This window comes from Pinus tabuliformis, chromosome X (genome assembly GCF_031772625.1).
Source record: "Pinus tabuliformis cultivar Carrire ecotype Pingquan chromosome X, CPIR1, whole genome shotgun sequence".
Taxonomy (NCBI): Eukaryota; Viridiplantae; Streptophyta; class Pinopsida; order Pinales; family Pinaceae; genus Pinus; species Pinus tabuliformis.
The window spans coordinates 334,022,260-334,028,949 of NC_142308.1; the positions used below are offsets into that span (position 1 = coordinate 334,022,260).

At 35.6% G+C, this 6,690-nt stretch overlaps 1 long non-coding RNA gene across 2 annotated transcripts; it reads left to right on the plus strand.

The window, feature by feature from the left end:
- Positions 1-3,295: 3,295 nt before the first annotated feature.
- On the plus strand, positions 3,296-5,581 carry LOC149139819 (uncharacterized). Of its 2 annotated transcripts, none has more exons than XR_016264830.1 (3): positions 3,296-3,601; positions 4,688-4,866; positions 4,962-5,581. It is a non-coding gene; the product is annotated as an uncharacterized LOC149139819 (long non-coding RNA). The 2 variants fall into 2 exon arrangements; XR_016264831.1 differs by having other exon boundaries at positions 4,728-4,866.
- Positions 5,582-6,690: the final 1,109 nt, after the last annotated feature.

A 6,690-nucleotide genomic window follows, 5' to 3' on the forward strand; every position in this document is an offset into this window, starting at 1 on the left:
CTACCTTCACTCTGAATTCATGTAAATGCCAGGTTATTGGCTTATGAAGGTTCCATATGATAACAACATGAAGTTCCCTTAGATTGGTCAATGGAGCAACAAAGCCTCTGAACTTCCTACCACTTCCTTGGTCCATTCTGCCCCCCACTAGCCCTGATAGGGTTGCAGAAGATTTTTGTGCTGCTTACACAACTGATCAAAAACGATGCTAGTTTAAAACTATAATTAGGATTTGCATAGTTTTCAATTATTTTAAACTTCCTTAACAACCAAAATGGCTCTAGTTGGTCTTGCGGTTGGGTAGCCAGCAAGTCCATAACCACCCTCTCCAGTGCCCTTAGTATGCACTGGAAGTATAGACTATCTGCCATCAGAATACTCTGCAATTACATGGAGGAACCTATATTGTGTTTTAAAGTTGTCCATGGTGTAAAGTAAGTCCCAAGATTAAGGCATGGTGAAGGCTGAAACGATCCTATATCTGATTGGGAAACGCTCAAAATTAGCCAAATGATTAGAGTAATACACGACTGAGGCATGGAATCAAACTGAGCCAAATAAGATAAATACATTACTGAGGAAAAAAAGAAGGAGAAGTGTTCAATGAATGGATCCTGCAATGTTACCCACTCATCATGAGTTGATTTTCCCACTTGCTTCCTGACCCTTGTCTAAGAATTAGTTGTATGTGGGATCCCAAAACCTCTGATATTCAAAGGAATGATCTGTAATGAATCTAATGTGATTTGAACATCAATCAGAAATAATTTTATAAGTTTATGTGTGCCATAGTAGTTCAAAAAGCTTCTCTAACCATAACATGTTCTCCGTATACATGATAGATGTCAGTCATGGAGGGCTTCAATTCTTTATGGTAGTAGGTAATTTTTATCCCAAAAAACCTGCTTTGGCTGTGAACCTTTTGAACTTTGAGCAAATGATAATTTTTTCTAATCTGTTGGCATATCATTTATGCCTTGTAAGTGCACATTTTCTTGAACAAAAAGACTCCTGGTAGCACTGAAACAATACAAAAGACACAAAATATAGGTTCTACCCCATCAAAGGTGGGAACTGTACAAGGAGCTATGAATGCAGGGTGTATTAATACATCATCTCAGAAGAGTTCTAAGTCATCTACCAATGCAACTCCTCCTTGTTATCTAGTCAAGGCAACTGTCAATCACAAGAAATTGACTGATAGCAAAATTTCATGGGATGCACTGCCATCCAGTTTTGTTGGACCTGGAAAGGTAGTTTCTCTTTTTTACATTGATTTTCCTTAGAAGCATATCTTCCCTGTATGGCTAGTTAACAGAAACTCATATGCGTTGGATTAGTATCAGTTTTTATTTTGATTTTGTTTATGATGTTCATTTCAGGAAGCTCTGCAACGATTAGATGCAGCTCTTTCAGCTGCAGTAGAAGCCTTACAAGAAGCATCATCAATAGAAAGTGTTATTTGGTGTTTAAGGTAATTGCTGACATGCTTGAAAGAGCCATCTGCATTTGTCATTTATGTATGACAATCAAGCCTACTATTGTAACAACACTGTAATTCATACCATGAATATACGACTGTTATATGTTTAGCAAAATTGGAGTCATAGACACATCAATACCCACTGCTGCCACTTCTCATGATCATATGTTAACAAATACATCTGTAGACACATCAATATCCAACACTGCAACTTCATGTGTGAAGATGTTCTTGAGTATGTTTTGAGAGGAAAATATTTTATGTGATGTGAGTAAATTTTGGAGTGGAAAATACAGAGGATGGTAAAAAAAATTCAAACAAAGCATGCTATTTTCCAATTGTTGGGGTTAAATCCCTTAAGCAGGGAGGCAGTGTCAACTCATGTGTTAAGTACAACCCGAAAGATTATCATTGAATTCGCAAATCTGTTATAGGTTTCATGTGTTATTTCTTGGTAAGGGTAAGTGATTTTTTCATCCTCGGAGAGCTATAAACCCCAACGCTGCATTATTGGAGTAAATTCTAGTTTAATCTGAGGGCTGTCAAACTTGGCCACATGATCAGGGCTCTATATTATTGGGGTTTGAACCTGGCTCATTATTCTGTAGATGCCCTGCCAGACAAATTCACAAGATTCTTTGTATTAATATGGTGAAATTTTCTACAACAAAGTAAGAAGTGAAAAACACACTTACATAACAATATTGGTGCTTAAGGAATTAGCCATACTAAAGTGTCAATGGAGCCTTAGGGGTGACTTTGAAAATAATAAATGATTCTATACAGCTATTATTCTATTTGAGGCAACCATTATTATCAAAGTTTGCATTCATGACTGAGGCGTCTCAGGTTAGTTTGTAATTTTGTATTGTTTATGTTGTTTCTAGAGATCGGTCAGCTTTTGTTTTTTTGGTTTTTTTGTTTTTTTTTTTTTTTTTTTTTTTTCAATTTCACTTTTCAAACTGATAGTATGCCTTCCAATGTTGAATGGGAGTGCCTTAAGGAAGCTCAATCGATCAGAGAATCTCTTTTTGCTCATGGTGATGTTCTATCTACATTAGCAACCAAAAATAACCACATGCCCTATAAGTTTATTGCATTGCAACTATCTAAAGGGTTCAAAAGAGTTTCACTATTGTTCATTTGTACTTTCTTTTGCATATGCTATCTCTTTTTGAAATCAGATTTAATAATGACATGACTGTTGTTTTTGGTGATTTTAGGATTTCTAAGCTTACAAATTTTCTCCAAGATTCATTAGGTGCCATTCCAATACCTTTTCTCTTCATGTCCTTTTTCCTTTAAGTTGATTGAACTTTGCCACCAGTGTGAGGGGCATAGAACTAGGTCCAACGTGGAAAAAAATTGAATCTTGTGAGCTTTTGAAGTATAAGCAAATGGTGCTTTCAAATAAATCGATTTTACATTGCTAGTTAGCATACAATTAGAATGATTTTGCATGCATCTTTTCAATGAGTATTGTTATTGAATTCATAACATTCCCTGTACATTAGGCTGGTTAGGCTATTCCTGAAAGTGTGAATGCCTTTGTGTAGTTTGAGAAGGCCAAACAAGAAGGAAAGCTAAAGGATGACATGATGCAAAAGTATAAACAAATGGTGTTTTCAAATAAATTGATTTTACATTTCTAGTTAGCATACAATTAGAATGATTTTGCATATATATTTTCAATGAGTATTGTTATTGAATTCATAACATGCCCTATACATTAGGCTCGTTAGGCTATTCCTGAAACTGTGAATGCCTTTGTGTAGTTTGAGAAGGCCAAACAAGAAGGAAAGCTAAGGATGACATGATGTAGAAGATGGATGAAAATATGCATAAATTGGACGTGAAACTTAAGGGAAGAGAAAAACTTTGTAGAAATTTTCAAGAAAAGTTATTGATTGTGCATTCATTTTTTCCAGTACATGTGATGGTCAGGAAGTTCATTTCTAGAGTGCATTAAAGATCTTGAAGTTCTGTAGGTAAAAGAACTAGAAGGACAACTTGAAGCCAGTCTCACAAAGCAACAACAACAATGGGAGAAGGAGATCATGCAATATAGGGAAAAATTCAGAGGAAATGAGAAGATGTGTAGGAAATCTTCAAGAGAAGGTAATCCTTATTTTAATTTTTTATTTAACTTTCTTTTTAAGGCTAAAGTTTTCATTTGTTTGATTCAGTGTACTGAAGTAATATTTTTCCTAATATTACTAGTCATGCAAGTAAATGATATTGAAGCACAACTTTAGGCCAAAGTGAAAGGGCAATGATTATAGACACAAAAAGAACTAGAAGAGAAAATTGAAATTAGACTCAAAGAATAGAGACAACAATCAGAGAAGGGGAGATTGCAATATCTGGAAAAACTTAAAGGAAAAGAACAGATGCCCACCACTAGTCCATCAGTTAAGGGGATTCATAACTTGCAACATATGTTGTATTGTCTGAGGGGTTTGGAAATCAAGGGAGAGTTTAGGAGGCCAAACATATTTTTCTTGAGTTTTTGTGAAAGGGTTGTTTGAGTGAGGACTCAGGAGACTCACGGTTAGTTTGAGAAACCACAATCTTATATGTTTTTTTGGATGTTTTCTTTCTCAAGGATCTAAAAAATGGTCTTATAGAATTAGTAATTATCTTTCCATCCTTGTTTTGCAGACCATTTATAAACATTATCACAACAATGGTAGTCTTACATTGAAAGAATTCATCATTTTGTTTGGAGTGTTTGAATTGTTTTTGTCATAATTTCCAGACATCCATTCTTTGAGATGGGTGCTTCAATGTACAGATTCACACTGCTGAATTTGCTACCACAGCTATCGGTTTCTCTTTATATGATGGTACTCATCTCTATCCCTCAGAAACTGATTATTGTAAGAACTTATGGATATGTCTCTTTGAGTTGCATGTATCTTTGTTTTGGGTTAATTTGATCTTTGGCTATATAATCTCTTTAGGGAAAGATTTTATCATAACCAACATGCCACTGACAAATATTTGGGATGACCACGCATTGGATGCCATGTTGAGAATTCAATAGGGAAATGAATATGTTAATTCTATTTAGCTTGATAATTGTTTGTTTTTCCATTTTTCCTTATTATCTTTCTTCCTTATTATTATAATGTGAGATACATTTGAGTGGAATTGTCCTTAGCTCAATTGTAATCGCAGCACTATGTCTTTATTTAAATTCAGTGACTGCAAAAAAATATAATGGGTGTGGATGGTTTCTAAGGTTGAAAAGGAGATGTCAATATGGTGTAATAGATGGTTATCATCAAGGGGGATAAGTTAGTGCTGGTGAAATCCCTACTTGAAGCCATCCCTGTGAGCAAATGCAGACCCCAATGGTTTATCATCCTCCACCTGCCTTGGTAATGGTCTTATTTTTGAGTTTGGGTGTTTCATTTTATCTAATTTTCCTCTCCCTTTATTTATTTGTATTGTCATGTCCCAACCATTTATGCAGGCACTTAAGGAATTGAAAGAGAGTACTTTGAGACATTTGAGAAGGAAAGGGCCAGTGAACTAGGTTTCTTTGGTTTTTAGTGCATTTGTTTGCATTCTATATTTGTAGAGATTACATCTCAGATTAAACTTTGAGTTGGGCTCATGCTCTGGCCATCAAAGCATTTGAATGCTGGGGGTTTTACACCCCTTTAAAGTTTTGCAGCGATCTTTTGATTAGATCTTCAATGTAAGACTTCACGGAAGTCAAAAACTGGCAGGCAGAAAAAGTCCTGCATGTTGTACTGACAATGAGATGTCTAGGGTAGTTTAAAATAACTTCTTGTTTCTTTTGAATAAATCTTCTTGTAATACTAGAGAGGCCACTCAGTTTTGGTGATATTTTCAGTGCTTTGTTTAGTTATGTGAATTCGTTAGATGCAAAACAAGTATTGGTTAATTTCATGAAAACCAATCTGCAGAATTGGAAATGTAAGCATATGTGCATGAATGTAGTAGAGAAAGGGGTACTGTTCTAATTGAAGTGAGAGTGAAAGAGACCTTTTGAAAATGTTATTGTTTCAAGCAGTTGGAACGGTATCAGTAGGAATCAGTATGCAGAAATTAAACAGAATAAATGGGAAATTGACAGTACTTTCAGTGTGCCTTGCTTGGCATATCTTGTTGGATGGTGCCCTTATACATAAAATTGAACAAGAACTAAATCGTATTATATCATGGTACTGATTTGTTATAGCGCTTCAATATTTCTAAAATAGTTAAATTGATGTTCACTAGAAGTGTAACAGAGGAACTGAAACTATGAACAGGTTGGACAATCATTGCTGATTCAAATATAACAAAAGATATAATTAATGTTTCTAGAGTAGAAGATACATTTGAGTGGAATTGTCCTTAGCTCAATTGTAATCGCAGCGCTATGTCTTTATTTAAATTCAGTGACTGCAAAAAAATATAATGGGTGTGGATGGTTTCTAAGGTTGAAAAGGAGATGTCAATATGGTGTAATAGATGGTTATCATCAAGGGGGATAAGTTAGTGCTAGTGAAATCCCTACTTGAAGCCATCCCTGTGAGCAAATGCAGACCCCAATGGTTTATCAACCTCCACATGCCTTGGTAATGGTCTTATTTTTGAGTTTGGGTGTTTCGTTTTATCTAATTTTCCTCTCCCTTTATTTATTTGTCTTGTCATGTCCCAACCATTTATGCAGGCACTTAAGGAATTGAAAGAGACCACAATTCAGTTGGCCGCAAGTACTGGGAATATGGATGCCCCAGTTGATGAATCAATTTTTAATGTTGACAAGGACGTGGATGACCTGCTTCCTGTTGAGGTGAAAGAACGGCAATTGAGTAATTTGTTGCAATCTCTGATGGTGGTTGGCTGCTTTGCAGTAATGCCCATCATTAGAAAGATCCCAACTTCTGTGCTTTGGTCCTGATTGCTGGCCATCTAACTGGCAGCGTGCACCAGTCTTTGTCCTTAGAACACCAGGCGAATCAAGCATTGTATTGCATATCAAATCTAATAAAGTACCAATGATTCTACAGCTCTGGTTAAGTACTCAATAGTGCTTCCAAGGTTGCAGAACTTCAATCTACAGTCATAGATATTGAATGGGTGTTTGCAGTTATATTATTCCTCTTCCAAGAACTCTGCTCTTTTGGACCTCAATTCCCCTCAAATAAAAATGTTTTGTTTAATTGGAACTTATTTACATCCTAACA